The sequence below is a fragment of the Xiphophorus couchianus genome, chromosome 14 (assembly GCF_001444195.1).
Source record: "Xiphophorus couchianus chromosome 14, X_couchianus-1.0, whole genome shotgun sequence".
NCBI lineage: Eukaryota > Metazoa > Chordata > Actinopteri > Cyprinodontiformes > Poeciliidae > Xiphophorus > Xiphophorus couchianus.
Genome location: NC_040241.1, coordinates 3,233,101 through 3,248,495, shown reverse-complemented (window position 1 = coordinate 3,248,495; position 15,395 = coordinate 3,233,101). Strand labels below are relative to the sequence as shown.

Sequence of the window (15,395 nt, the reverse complement as noted above, 5' to 3'; positions counted from 1 at the left end):
AGCAGGCAGTGCTGTGAGCATCGTGTCCTTTAACATAATTCAGCCTGATCTGCTTCGTCAGAAACTCCAGAAGACACAGGTAGAGGCCTCAACAATCGTTTCAGTGCATTGTGTAAAGAAATTTCTGTTTTGGCTTCATTTTAGTCCTCTTTGTCTTATAAAGTTGCATTGTACACAATGCTGTTTAGATTTGGTGCCAATTTAGGTGACATTTTAAATTCATTCTCCCCTCCATGTCATTAACACCTGTATGTTCCTCCTTCTCTAATTGACACCAATTTTTAATTTTGACATGATAAAGGTATTAAGCAATTGAGTGAACCATATTCAGATAGGATATTTGTTAGTTTCCCCAATTTATCTAATAAATTTGACATCCCTATACCTCACAGCTTTTGATATTTTTAAAGTCGCAATTTTGTGTCAGAAATGTTTTATAATTTCTCTTTTTTTACATCTTGGCCTGGGCAGGAAGGTTTACTTCAGTTTGACCCAGCACAGAGGGGAGACGATGTCATACAAATCGATTCAAGATTTAAGTTGTGATTCTCATTCTAACACCAAAGGTTCATGACAGAAGGAACTGGGAAGACACCTTAGCGACGACCGTTGGGAGCAGGGATTTAACAGGGTGTGCTCCACCACGTCTTGCACATGACTTGAACTAATTTAATTTAAAGTGTTGCATAGAATTCACTGTTCCAAGCTGAGGCTCTCAGAAGACGGATGTGATAAATGTAGTGGCTTTTGTCTCTGAAGTTTTCTCACGTTATTTTTGGAAGGCTTTTGTTTTCTGTGCTTGGAGTGAATTTGCGGCCCTCCACTCATGTTGCAATCTTTGGGTGTTTCCAGACCCCTCTGCCACTTACATTTCATAAAAAAATGACAGTGTTGCACATACAGTACTTCATTAGTAGTGCGCCCAATGAAATCTATACTATTGCACTGGAAGTCTCCAATGTATCTTTCTGTAGCTGAATGAGGGAAGCAAAGAAAAAATCTGGAAATACTTAATACAGTAGCAGGCCTTTAATTCTTATTTTACATATTTAGCTGTGCTATGTATTACTGCGTTGTTTGTTTTCACTGTGCTGTTTCTAAGAAGAGTTGAGGGCTCTTAGGGCAGAGATGAAGTGTTTTACCTGTTTCAATTGTTTCAGTTGTGGTTTAAATGCCATTTATTCCATTTCCAAAGCCCAAAGGGAGTCTAGAAAAATGCAAGAGATGCATCAAGGCCTGCAGTCGACCTCATGTCCAGTTGAATGAAACGGAGATCTGCAGCCTCTCCCTCCTGCTCGTCTGTATGAAGGTAATAGACGAAGGTAAACATCCCATTTTTTGTCATAATGACACTGTATGATTGATAGTCAAATCAAAGACAATTACGGGGAAGTAGTTATACTTCAATTCATGTAGGTAAATTCCATACATAGCTCCAGACCAGTAAATATAGTAGCTACTGACCTCCAGTAACTGCTGCATTTACATGTAAGCACCTTTTTATGCTGCTGTTTATTTTTAAGCATTTTCCTGAAGTCAAGATTTTCTCTAGCTCATATTATTTAAGTCATTACTCACCCGCTTTTGCAAGTGCAAAATGCGTCCAACAGCATTCACACTCACGTCCAACGAGACTTTGGATCCCTCATCATTCTTCCTCTGGTTGCAAAAGACTTGGATTCAGACTTGGATGACTTCTCTGTTGTCTCCAGCAAATAACCTTACAGACCTGATGTATGACTTTTTGGAGAATTTTCTTGCCTCAGTGTTGGCTAATAAGACTCACAAAATGTCTAGCACAGTGTAGCACACTGAGTTTCACTGTCTCTGCTATAATAATACTGTATGTTTGTCGGAGGTTTCCTTTTGGGCATGAGCGGTTGTCATGTCAATTATTAGGTACAGCTCAAAACTGGTGTTGTTGGGGGATATTTTTCATTTATTTTACAATAATTTTATTTCATATTTGTTCCATCCATTATCTGATCACATCTATCCTGGCAGGCTTTGCGAGGGGGGGCTGGTGCATGTCAACAGGCGAGAGGCGGGGCACACGCTGGACAGGTTTCCAGTCCGTTGCAGGGCAACACGGGCCTAGCCGGGTCTGTGGAAACGTGATCACTTCAGAGCAGAGCAGAGCAGAGCTGCTGAAGTAGAGCCAGTGGAAAAGGGACAATAGTTATTTCATTGTGCTATAAAATCATACTACGGCCTGGATAGTACATACAGTAATACTGCCCCTTTAATAAATCACATTGTAGGTGGTAAGTCATTACATCTGCATAACATACTCCCAATTATTTTATCCTTTTTGATGATAAGTACATGTTGTGCATATTCATATTCATGCTAAATGGATTGCGTCTGCTGTGATGCTCATTTCGCTAAGGCAATCCTGGTTGCTTGTGCCATCAAGTTTACACCTGTTTTTATACACAAACCTGTTACAGAACAGAAGGCTGAGGTGTGTGCTATAAATGCCATCACTGTTATAGCGCCTCAAGGAGACGCCAGTGGTGTTTGTCCACATAAGTAAGTGTCAATAAATGGAAATGATCAATTCAAATATGTATTGATCTGTCACAAGCTAAAGTCACAACTGAAAATTAATTTGGCACATACAAAAAGTCAGCAATCACTTGTTAACCAAAAGCACCACAAATGACAGAGAGAACACCATTCATCTCTACTGACAAAAGTATAACACAGTGGTGTCCAAAGTCGGTCCCCAAGGGCCACAATCCTCCCCGATTCAAAACAAGTGGACCTAATGATGGATCTTTAACAGGCCTCTGTAGAACATTGACAACCTGAGAGGGAGAGAACTTAAAAATGCAGGATGCCAGGCCTTCAAGGTTCGACTTGGAACACCCGAGTATTAGCATTCTCCTCATCACTCCCTGTCTAGCTCTCTTTAATCCTTGAGGTATTCTTAGGCTGTATTCACAGCAGGAAAGTCCATTGGTCCTCTCGTTTAGTCCAGACCAAAAGCAGACTTTATTTCTTCTGTTTGGTGTGGTTTGCTTTCAGAATGTACTTTTTTGCAAGTAAACTATACTTGCAAAAAAATATAGTTTTTGGTTTTGTGTCAGCCAAGCGTATGAGGCTATGAAGAAAGTGGCCAGTTTAATCAATGAGAGGAAGCGGCGGCTGGAGAGCATCAACACCATCGCACACTGGCAGGTCGCCATTCTGCACTGGGAGGGCCCTGATGTGTTAGAGCGCAGCTCGGAGCTGGATCCACTCCGGCGAGCTGACCCGCGCCGTCTGGCAGGGTAAGCCGCAGCAGCGCAGCTACTTCCTGTTCGACCATGAACTACTACACAGTAGTTAAGCTGTATAGTGTAGTATGTAGTGCATGCTATTCATCCACTTCAGTTCAACATCTAATGCCATCATTCTGGAGAAGCTCGTTGTAAAACTACATAACCTTGGATTTTTTCAACATCTTCGGATCAGGGACTTTCTCACCAACCGGCCTCAGGTGGTGAGAATAAGGAACCGAACAGCCTCCACCCTGGTCCTCCTACAGGCACACCACAGGGCTGTGGGCTTAGTCTGGTTCTATTTACACTGGTCACCCATGACTGTGTAGCCATCCACTCATCTAACAGGGTTCTAAAGTTTGTTGATACCACCATAGAGGGGTTGATAACAAACAATGATGAGGCCCTCTACAGAGTAGGTGCAGCACCTGTCCCAGTGGTGTTCAGTGAACAACCTGGTGTTCAACACACAGGACAGTGCACACACCTGTTATCATTCAAGGGGAAGGGGTGGAGTACGTGGACAACATCAAATTCCCGGGCGTCCACATCACCTCGGACTTGATCTGGTCGCTGACCACCTCTTTTCTGACAAGGAAGGGCCCAACAAAGACTCTTCTTCCTCGGGAAACTGAGAAGGGATGGATTCCCTGCTCAGTCGATCAAACACTCCTACAGAGACACGACTGAGAGCATCTTCTGCCTCAGTATAACTGTAGTACAGCAACTGCACAGTTCAGGACAAAAGGACATGGCCCGGGTGGTGAAAACTGCTCAATGGATCATGGGGAGTCAATTACCAAACCTCGACTTAATATATGCTGGCAGACTGCAAAGGAAGACCAGTCGTATTTCTGTTGATCAAACCCACCCAGAGCACAAACTGTTTGTACTGCTGCCATGTGGGGAAACGGCACAGGTACATAAAGACAATAACCACGTGGCTAAGGAACAACTTTTTCCCAAGAAATTCTGTGAAATTCATCTGTCCACCTTCTATCCCCTCTGCAGAAACAATCACACCCACTTGCTTCACTTTAAGGACTTTGTATGTTCTAGAAATAATGATAATAGATTAAAAAAAAAAAAACGTATGTCTCATAATTGTAAACAAAGCCACCGAGGAGACGATAATGACTTTGATTGGACAGAAAAGCCAGGGCACAGACCTGGAAATAAAACAAACATGGAACTTCTGTGAGCTGCAATTCTGTTATTACTAGCAATCCCATTTTGAATGTCAAGAGCAGCTCATTCAATGCAAGTTTTGTGATGTAATATTTCTAATTTTGGAACGGTGTCTGCAGTCGCACGCTGAAAGCTGAAGAAGACAGTATCCTCTACGCGTCCAGACCCACAACATCCTGACAGCAGGAGACAGCAAGTCAGGTATGATTTCAGTACATGCAGTGGTAGCATTCGCAACACTGAAGGGCGAATTCTTCCCATGATGCAACAGTGGATTGTGAAGTATAAAAAAGGCCTATGCTCCCTGTAGCTGGTTCAGATTGAGGCAGGTCTGAATTCACACCAGGAGCGAACCGTGCAGGAGTTAATGTGGAGAGCGGACCGAGACATCCTCAGAAAGCAGGTTTCAGTGCAGCTGTTTGATCTGCTCTGTGGTTCCCTTGAATGTATTCACACAAAAGTTTATGAACCAATCAGGAAACAAACTCTGGTGTTTAAAGCGGACCAAAAGTGGCCGGACACCCTACAATGCTGTGAAGTAGAAGTATCATCAAACATTTGCTAAAACTGTCCCTGTTGTTTTGGGCAGATGCTCCAAGATCTGATGTGGTGTCCAGCAATCCTTTTAAAGTCTGTTCATGTATTGAGACTTCTGATAAAACTATCCAAGACTAGAGTGCGCTAACCAGCCCTTTCTGTACATTTCAGGTTGAATTAAAGGTAGCAGTTTTTGTATTTTTATTGATAAGACCCATTACGACACACCTTTTGTATATGCATTTGTCTTAATACTCCGTTTTCTTGTCTTTATTGAAAGAAGCCATTATACTTTCTTTATCTTGTTTTCCTGTGAGCTGTGTTCCCTTAGCTAAGCTGCCCCATTTTGGCTACCTTAAGCAGATATTCAGCTATTGGCGTTATGTTTAAGTTGTATTTTTTTTTTAAAGCCAGTGCACCTACTGTTGTACATTTGTCAGAATATAAACAAGAAAGGAAAAATATGTGCATGCTGGTCAGACCAGGAATTTAATCACGAAGTACTCCCCCTGGCGTCCTGCATAGTATACTGGCCACAGCAACGGTGGAAGCCACTGATTAGAAGAAAACTCTAACAACATCTAAGTCCAGCCCACTGCAGACACAGAGGAACTAGAGACCAGTAAGTATCAAATCTAGTGTCCAGATAAAGTCACATTTTGTGAAGAACATGAGAAAGATGGCCTTCAAAAATCAAATGCTAAGTCAATGTTCCAACGACCCCTGCAAACAATTTAAAAAGAACTAGTCACATTACAATGGCCTCAGTCAGACCCCAGTTCTGAACTAAGACTGAACAAACAAAATGCAGTCAAGCTGAAGAATAAAAACTTGGTACAGTACTAAAAAACAGTCTAAAATAATATGTATTTTCATTTAATCAGTTGGCATACATTTTCAGTCATCAAGAAACATTCTAAATCTAGGAAAGAGATATAACAAAATTCACCAATTCAACTTTTTTAACATTTACTTATGACAAGAATCATAAGACATAGCTAATATACTATTGCTATTCATGGTTTCGTTTAAATTATTGATTAATTTGCTCACTGTTTTCTCAATTTACTGGTTGTTTGGATTTTTAAAGGGGCAGTATAATGTGTTTTCCAGGCACATGGTGCAATTTTATAGCATAATCAAGCAACTATGTTGTTATAAAAATGCAATATATATTTATATAATATTTATACTTCCTAATTTAACACCTTGAAATTGGGCCTGTGTCTCTTTAAAAACTCCTGCTCTTTCTGACACTCTGCCTTCAGGAAGTCATCACTACATGGCTCCTCTGTTAACCCTTTAATAATGTCTTTACCAGCGATGCGGCGATGTCACTGAGAAGCGGCTGCTGTAAAGAGCCCAGCAGCTGTGCAGTTCCAGCAGGTGTTTGCTGATTGCTGCTGGCTAGTCTGAAGGAGCGGAGTGGAGGAGGGACTCTGTGAGGCGGAACTCCAAGGAGGAGTTTCATCTCGAAGGTGGAACTAGATCCAACCAGGCGTTTTGCACAGCTGACTGGTTGCCATGGAGATTAAAGGATTTCTCAGACATGCAGAAATCCAGGCAACACTCCATGTATGCTTTTGATGAGGGAATAACATTATAACATGATGGAAAGCTCAAAAAAGTCAATTTTACATAATACAGCCCCTTTAAAGAAATAATAAAAAAACAGAATTGTACAAAGCATCATCACAGTTATTCAGTCAAAGGTGATAAGATAAATTTAGTTAAATAAAGGATGTTCAAATGTAAATTAATTGAAAAGAAGCAAATCTTACATTTTTAGGAAGCGTCAACTATAAAGTATTTGAACGAATAAAATGACTGAATGCATATGCCAAATAATCTTTTGTATCAAAACATTCCCTAAACATTCACCTGGAGATTTTAAAAATGTTTAAAGCTGCCTTATGCTTGCCTTCGTAGGAATACTTTATTGCTCTTTACGTTTCTATCTTTCTTACTACATTGCCACACTGCAGTGTAGCAACGCAGCATTGTCGTTCAATAAAAGACAACGGAAGTAAAGAAGGAACAGAAGAAAAAAACCGAATCAGTGTTGTAGAACGGAGTAGATATTTACTGTGAGGTAATTATTTTTCCCCAGTTGATTCAAGACTTTTATTGTCAGTGCTGAAAAACCCGATCTCTTTAAAGATTCTCCCTGGGGAAATTACTTTTGCCTTGACCGTCCCGGTGGCTTCCAGGCTTGTAACTGTGGAGTCCCCACTGCAGCCAACTCCATGCAGTGACTCCTCCTTCTGTGGTATTGTTACTTATAGTTGCCTTCAATAAATTACAGAAAGCGTGGCTGTGGCGCTCGTTTGTCAGATTAAAATAACAAGCTTTGATCTGGTATTGCGTTTGTCCATCTGAAAATGCTTTATTTATTGATCTGAAGTAATATTTCATCTAAAATGTTGTTTTTTTCTGTGCTACCATAACCAAAATAAAATCAGCATAATTAGCAGAAATGTAATCTTTAAAACATAAAGATAATTTGTGCTTCACTTACTGAATTAAGCCACTGAAATAACTGAACTTCTCAGTAATATTTTTATATTTTAAATGGGTTTGTATGTAATGTGTGATATGTATAATATAATATTTATATTTCAGAACGTTTCTTTTACCTTTTTTTCGCTAAAACTGTAAAACATTGGTATTTCTATCATATAACCGCCTAAGCCAAATCAGAACTTCCGCATTTTAAGGCCTAGTCCAAACCTCATGTCACATGTGTCAAATCCAGCCACCAGAAGTTCTTTTGTGGCCCTCTAGACGGTAGAAACAGAACCTTCAATATTACAGTTGTCTGCTTAAGTATTATTTTATCAGTCAAATCAGCAGTTTTGTCTGCATACAGCCTTGATATCGTTTCATTTCAAAACGTTCTCATAAATGCAGACAGCTACTTATTAATATTTTAACAGTTTGTTAATGTTTTGTCAATACGGTCTGCTATAACTGGCCCTTTGAGGCCGTTCTCGATCTTGATGTGGGTCCAAATGAAATCGAGTCTGACGCTCTGTTTACTGTCCATCCATCGAGACGCTCCTGGTGTTTTCATACACTCCCTGCTGATCCACCACAGGCTGCTATTCTCTGACCCTTACAGTTGATCAGAAGGTGCTTAGTATGTATCATTACTGAATCTTCCATCCATCCATCCATACATTTTATTACACCCTCGTCCCGGGAGGTGCTGGTATCTCCAGCTAACGTTCGAGAGGCGGGGTTCACCCTGGACAGGTCGCCAGTCTGTCGCAGGGCAACACAGAGACAGACAGGACAAACAACTGTACACACACACACTCACACCTACGGAGAATTTAGAGAGACCAATTAACCTAACAGTCATGTTTTTTGGACTGTGGGAGGAAGCCGGAGAACCTGGAGAGAAACTCACGCATGCACAGTGAGAACATGCAAACTCCATGCAGAAAGACCGGGAATCGAACCCAGGACCTTCTTGCTGCAGGGCAACAGTGCTACCAACTGCGCTGCTGTGCAGCCTCATTACTGAGTCTCGTGTAAAAAAAAAGAATAGATCAGGCTGGTAGTGTAGGTGTTATTGTAAAGAACCTTTATGGTTTTGTTAACTTTTAAAAATCTAATTTGTCCAACTTTTACAGGTAAATAGATAAACATGAAAGACCCTCGCTGTGTAATTTAAGGCTGGAAAACATCCAGCCTTAAATTACAGAGCTATATCCAGTCACATATCTATCCATCATCAGGGCTGTCCACTGAGTCCTCTGCTGTTTGGTACGGAGCACAGGGTCTCCCTTTACTCTTATGGTCTGTTTCTCTTCCTCTCATTCAGTTCACTGCTTTCTGTTCTGTTAATGATCCCAGAATCTGGAAAACATAAAATCTCAGTAGATTCCAATCCCACAGAAAACAGGAGAAATTCTCTGAAATGATCTCATTTCAACTCTTTTTGAATGCAGGATTTCTATGTTTTTTGTTTTTTATGTTTGCTTTATACCATTGTAAGCATTTTAAAGAAAACAATAACCTTGAATTTGCTTAATAAGCTGGGTTTTTATCCACAGGTCCAACAAATAATCAAACAACACAACACTAAGTGAGACTTTTTTTTTTTTTGAAGTGTGGCTTACAGACATTTCAACACTTTTTTTGGCATCTGGACTGATCAAGCACTCAGCTTTATTTTGAGATCTAAACCTCTTGGACATGTTAAAATAATAGATTTGCTCAACAGTTTGTTTTTATTTTCTTAAAAAAAAAAAACGTCAGCACATTTTTCAGCAAGTTAGACCCAGTTTAGGAGTCCAGTTCAACCTGAATTTAAATGGCAAAATTGTCTTATATATTTCTGTAAATGTTCCTTTAGTCAGCAAGTCAAAAGTCAAAAAAGCCAAATTTGTTAGAATCAAAGTGAAAAGTGACAAATTAGATTAAACATGTCAGATTACATTAGATTAATGGGGAAATTATTACATTTATGAAGCATCTTTACATTTTATTTTCTCTGCAAAATTTGGCGTTTTGTTTTTTTTTTTCTCATATTTATTCAAATATGGAAAAGAACAGAAGCAGATTTCACACATTTTCAGAAGCTACAAGACTGTTGGAATCCTGAGAATAGGCAGGATTTCTACAGTGCAGAGAAAAGAAATGAAAATTTGTATTTATTATTTATATATTATTTATTACTATTGTAAATGTCCTAGTTTCAAACATTCAATGCAACTTCCATGTTGTTCATACAGCGGTATGCAAATTGAGAAAATGTCTACCTAACAATGAGGTATATTAAATCACATTTTTAATTTAATGTTAAATTATTTAATTTTTTTTTAATGTTTTGAATATTTATGTGCAAAGGTCTCACCAGGGTCAAATTGAACAAATTAAACTATGGACAATTATATGGAAAGACCTAAAATGATTTCTTACTAAGAATAATTTTTTTAAAAATTAAGCAAGTACTTTCTACAAATAAATCTGTTTCCAACTAAAGCTGCCTTCCTCTGTTTTATTAAACTTTTTTTTAACAACACAATTTCAAAATAGAGTTATTGTACATCAGTGTTAAAATGTTAACGCTTCTAGGTAACTGAAACATTTTTGTTATTGTAACTATTAATTAATTATTGAATATTCATTTGGATTTCGCTGATATTACTGCACCTGTCAGTTAACAAGCATACTCAGGCTTTCCCATCCATACAGCTGAACGCCTGGTTCGCAGAAACAGTCAGTCAGAGCGGCTACGCAGAGAGACGGAGAAAGAGAAAGAAATTTTCTGGAGATTCGGACATAACGTGGAAAAAAAAACAACAAGCATCCTGGGCCATTTCTGTCCAACGCGCATCCGTTTTCGACAGGGGAAGCGTGTCCCGATGGCCTAACTATAACTTCTTATTTGTCGCTCTCCCATGAAAACGGGGGCAGAGAGAAAGGATGGCTTGAGCGGACCTGAAACGACCGTAGTGACCCAAATTCCAATTTATGACCTTAAAATGCAAGAAACGCGTTCAATTGATGGCGACCGCGTTTCTGGCGTGGGAATGATCGCGGGCTGCTGCGGCGGATCGCGGTGAATGAGATGGGATGAGTTCGGAGGGAAAGCACTTTGCAGAGATGCTGCAGTGATGATGCTATGGCTGGTAATTTTCCCTCTCGCAGCCACAGGCCTTATAGGACAGCGCTGAGCCATCAATTCTCTCTGACCCGATCAATGCTCCACAGCCCCGCCGCAGCTCGGCTCTTACCGCGGATGGTGGCCGGCGGCGGTGTCCTCGGTGTCAGATGCCGGAACAGACAGAGTGGCGGACGGGATCGCAACGCTGCACGAAGCTCACCGTCCCGCTGATGAATGAGGAGCAGCCGTCACACCGGTTCTGTCGGAGAACCACCGGAGACATTAGTCACAAGCCCCGCCCACTGCAAGCCCCTACGTCACCGTTCGAGTGACGCTTCGGGTTCTCAAGTGTTTCAATGTCATTCAATACCAAAGCAGGCATCCACTGACCAGAGCCTGACCGTGCTGCCGACACCGACACCGGGCCCACCATCCACCGCCTGCACCTCTGCTGTAAATGTTGTCCCTTTCCAACAAGATCTAATAAATTAGATATTAAAAATGCAAATATTAAAAACTGGAAATAATATTGTTTTAGAAATGTCTGCTTTACAAATAAAAGCTGCATCTCATTTTTTTCCTGTATTCAGAACTGAAGTCTTTAATTTTTCATTAAAAAGTTAAATAAAATTTTGACTCCATACTGGGACAAAACCAGCATTAAATAAAGAGGGGAGAAAAACGAGCTGTGCTCCCCAAAGCTGAGGGAAGCTATTGTGCTTGGAAAATATTACGAGATTAAAGGTTATTTGATTTAGGAGTAGATGTAATGACAAATAAGAACTTTAGTTTTACAGGTTTTAAAATGATTCCAATTTAACGTCAAGCGAACAAGAACAGATGAAGAAAAAAGCCCTTTGGTAGCTGACGGTCTTCATGTTGAAACCGTTTCTGTTATTTATTGCTGCTCCAGGCTGCAGGTCCAGTAAAACTCCAGACTCAATTGTGAGTGAAGTAGGTTTCTGTAAGAGGACATTCACACAGTTGTGCCAAAACAAATGTGTGTGAACCAAAATAAACAGAAGCAAGAGTTCTGGTGAAAACAGTCGTGTTTCTTCACGTCGCCACCATGTGTAGAATCATAAGCGTAACTTCCTGAAGGACTGGTGTGGACATGTCCGCACCAACTTTGGCATGAAGGGCAGGGGCGGAGCCAGAGGGGGGCCCCCTGACATCTGATTGGCCTCCCCTGATGACTGACATGTAACAGGACCAGGTCATTCCTGTACATTATTTGGAACAAGGGGCGCCGTAAAGGGGGGATAAGTTAGGACAATTCCAAGGGCCCTTGACTGACAGGGGGCCCTCCACAAAATAGTTTTGTTTTTTTTCTTCATAGAAAAAATAATAATAAAGTCAGATTTTCAAAAAGAGAGATAGAAAAAAGACAATTGTCAATTTGTAGCCCAGTTTTTCTCCAAGAGAGGGGAGTTGACTGTGTGAGATTATCAACCATTTAGGATAGTTAGCTTAGCTACAGACTGTTTGCCTCCATGTCACTAGCATCTAAAGAACGAAGGAAAAAATCTACCAACATATTCATGTATTTAACTTGTACCTGTACCTTTTACCACGCTTATCAACAGATGAGTCAGTCAGCAGCAGCTCTAACCCCGATACCAGTATAATCCCTCCTCTCTCTCCCAGTGAAAACGGTGAGCAACACTGTGTTCAGAGACAAGCTAGTTAGCATCATTCCAGGGAGTCTATGCAGATTTTTCCTGTCTTGCTGCTCTTTTTCAGTTACACAACAAAACAATATATTATTAGTGACAGAAATTCAAACAATATTTATAAAATTATAATAAAAAAGCAGCCTCTTGTCAGTCCTGATAGTCCTGCCTTAGCTTGCATTTAAATTACAGATATGTGTTGCCACGTCCCTCCTGACTTGTCCCCTCCTCAGTGAAATTAAAGCTGCAGTATGTAACTTTTATTAACAAAAAGTACATATTTGTTAAGACCGTCAATATGTTGAGAGATTATCTGACAACAATTTAATTCCTCTGCCTTCTTCTAGTGCTCTCTAGAAACAACCAATCAGAGGCATGAGGTGAGTTTTAGCGCTGACAATGTTCCCATGACTATGTTCGTAGTTTGGAGCAGAGGTCGCGCTAGATTTATGTCGTTGTCGTTCGTGAAATTATAATCATATTAATATCGGCATCCGCGTTGTTTGTAACTGCGCATGTTACCGTTTACTTCTGCACTTTCCCTCAAGATAAACTTCCGGCTCCTCCGTTTAGACTATCAATGGATTAACACGACATTGTTTTAGTTTTCTCTGGTCTGAAATTATACTCAGGTTGATGTGTTTCAGACAGCAGATGAAAAACCCAGACCAAACTCTGATTGGTTGACTTTGTTGCTGTGACAACCCCCGCGGTACTCTCCCTCTCTCTCACAAACACATACCGGTCCGCTCCCTATCTTTCTTCTGTCTCACTGTGCTACTGGAGCAAACATTTCGCCAGGGTGGGAATATGAAAACTGAGTATGTTAACCCTGAGCAGAAACTCCAGGCTAACATGTTAGCCTGTTAAATAAACCTGCTGCTGTCAGGCTGCTGCAGCTCATCCGAACTGCTGCTGCCACAGTCCTGACCAACACCAGGAATCACCATCACCAGTTATGTTGTTGACTGAAGCAGGAAGAATATTCACCTTTGTCAGAAGGGAAAAGGACCAGCTGGTAACCCAAAGAACATTCAGCTGAGGAGAGGCTGGTATCCGTAGAGACTAGCTGGGTGTAGGTTCTGGTTCTGGTTCTGGGAACAGAATAGGTTTGGGTCTTCTTTAGAATTAATGTTTTTAAGGCCACCAGACTGAGGGAATTGATGATGCGACTAGTTCCAGGATGACATGTGAATACACACACTAGAATTCTCTACAAATACTGTATTACATTTCCTGCTTCAAGCCTCTCCTGAACCAGAGACAACATCACAACTCTTGGGCTGAGAGAAAAGGAACTAGACTGCTGCGTTATGGTCCAGAGTTTTTAGATCAAACCAAATTCTGCATTTCATTTGGAAATCAAGGTCCCGGGTCTGGAGGAAGAGTGGAGATGAACAGAGCCACTGTGAAGTTTCCACAGTCTGTGGTGGTTTGTGGTGCCACATCATCTGCTGGTTCTGGTCCACTGTGTTTTCTGAAGAGCACAGAAAATCCTACAGCGGATATCTGGAAATCCTACAGCGTTTCATCCTTTGCTGATAAGTTGTCTGGAGATGCTGATTTTATTTTTCAGCCGTACTTGGCACTGTGCACACGCTGCCAAAGGTACCAAAAGCTGTTCAGTGACCAAGGTGTTCCTGTTTTTGATTGGATCAATAGGCTGTTAAGAGGAAGATGAGAGACACCTGACCAAACATAGATGACCTGAAGGCAAGCAACCTGGGATTCCATTCAGTCTACGCAGTGCCACAGGATGATCGCCTGCTACAATACATCATGGTGTTTTAGCAGTGTGGTTTACAACAGCAGAGTAAACACGAGTAAACTATGACTTCACAGATTCCTCCTGATCAGGAAATTATGATCGACTATCTCTGGCCCCCATTTAGGGCCCCGAGATGACCTTGGGGTGTCACACTAATATAAAAAGCCGGGCAGGAAGGAGGACTGGAAACATTTTTAGAAAAGTGGGTGACTCACTGTCATGTTCTGTGTTTTCTGTGTACTTATTTAGAGTTTTCTGTGTCCCCGAGTCTTCGTGTTGTCCTGTCTTCCCCTTGATTGTTGCCCAGGTGTGTCTCGTTTCTGTGATTACCCTCCCGTGTATTTAATGTCACCTGTGTGTCTGTTCTTTGTCGGGTCCTCGTCTTATGTGCATTCAGTCCTTCGTGCTGCCCCTTCAATTAGCCTGTTTGCTACCGACGTTGAGCCCTGGTTTCCGCTCAGTCTTGCTGCCGGGTTTTGTGGAATTATTCTGGACATTCATCATTAAAATCATTTATTTATCACATCCTGGGTCTACAGCGTCTGCCTCACCACCTTCACCACTGCATTTCGTGACACTCACAGGGTGAAAGATTGACATCTATCCATCCATCCCTTGTCGTACTCAAAGTATGAACTAGAATATGAATTAGAAAGAAATACAAACAAAACAATAAACCAAAGGAAAGAGCAAAAATAATAAAACCCAAAAAGTATTAACTAAATGTTGGTTCTCCATGTTTTCTACTATAAAACAGATTGTTCTAAATGTTGATCTAAAGTAATGAGTAGTTCATCCAGATAAACTAATAGGAGTTTCTCTGAAATCCATGTTTGTTCTAATTCCTGATCTGGGTTGAGTGAAGCATCCTCTGAATCTTTTTGCTTTAACTAATAGGTTTTAATGGGTTCGATTCCCGGCCCGGGGTCTTTCTGCATGGAGTTTGCATGTTCTCCATGTGCATGGTGGGTTCTCTCCGGGTACTCCAGCATCTTCCCACAGTCCAAAAACATGACTGTCAGGTTAATTGGTCTCTCTAAATTCTCCCTAGGTGTGTGTGTGTGGTTGTTTGTCCTGTCTGTCTCTGTGTTGCCCTGAGACAGACCGGCAACCTGTCCAGGGTGAATCCTGTCTCTCGCCCTAAACATTCATTGGAGATAGACACCAGCACCTTCTGACCCCACTAGGGACAAGAGTGTTAGAAAATGGATGGATGGTTTGATTCCTGTTGTGGGTTGAGTGAAATAAACTAATTGTTCCTGTTGTGGGTTTCTAGGCAGAATAACAATACCAGGAGTTTTTCTTGTATAATCTAATAGGAGTTCCTTTGGTTCTTTTTGCCCCAA

At 41.0% G+C, this 15,395-nt stretch overlaps 1 protein-coding gene across 2 annotated transcripts in view; it reads right to left on the bottom strand.

Moving 5' to 3' along the window:
- The window catches only part of nat16 (N-acetyltransferase 16), a 33,442-nt gene extending 22,376 nt beyond the window's left edge, over positions 1–11,066 (bottom strand). For both annotated transcript variants that reach the window (XM_028038340.1, XM_028038341.1), the window contains exon 1: positions 10,739–11,066. The gene's annotated coding sequence lies outside the window, so the exon portion shown is untranslated. The remainder of the gene's footprint in view (positions 1–10,738) is intronic.
- Positions 11,067–15,395: the final 4,329 nt, after the last annotated feature.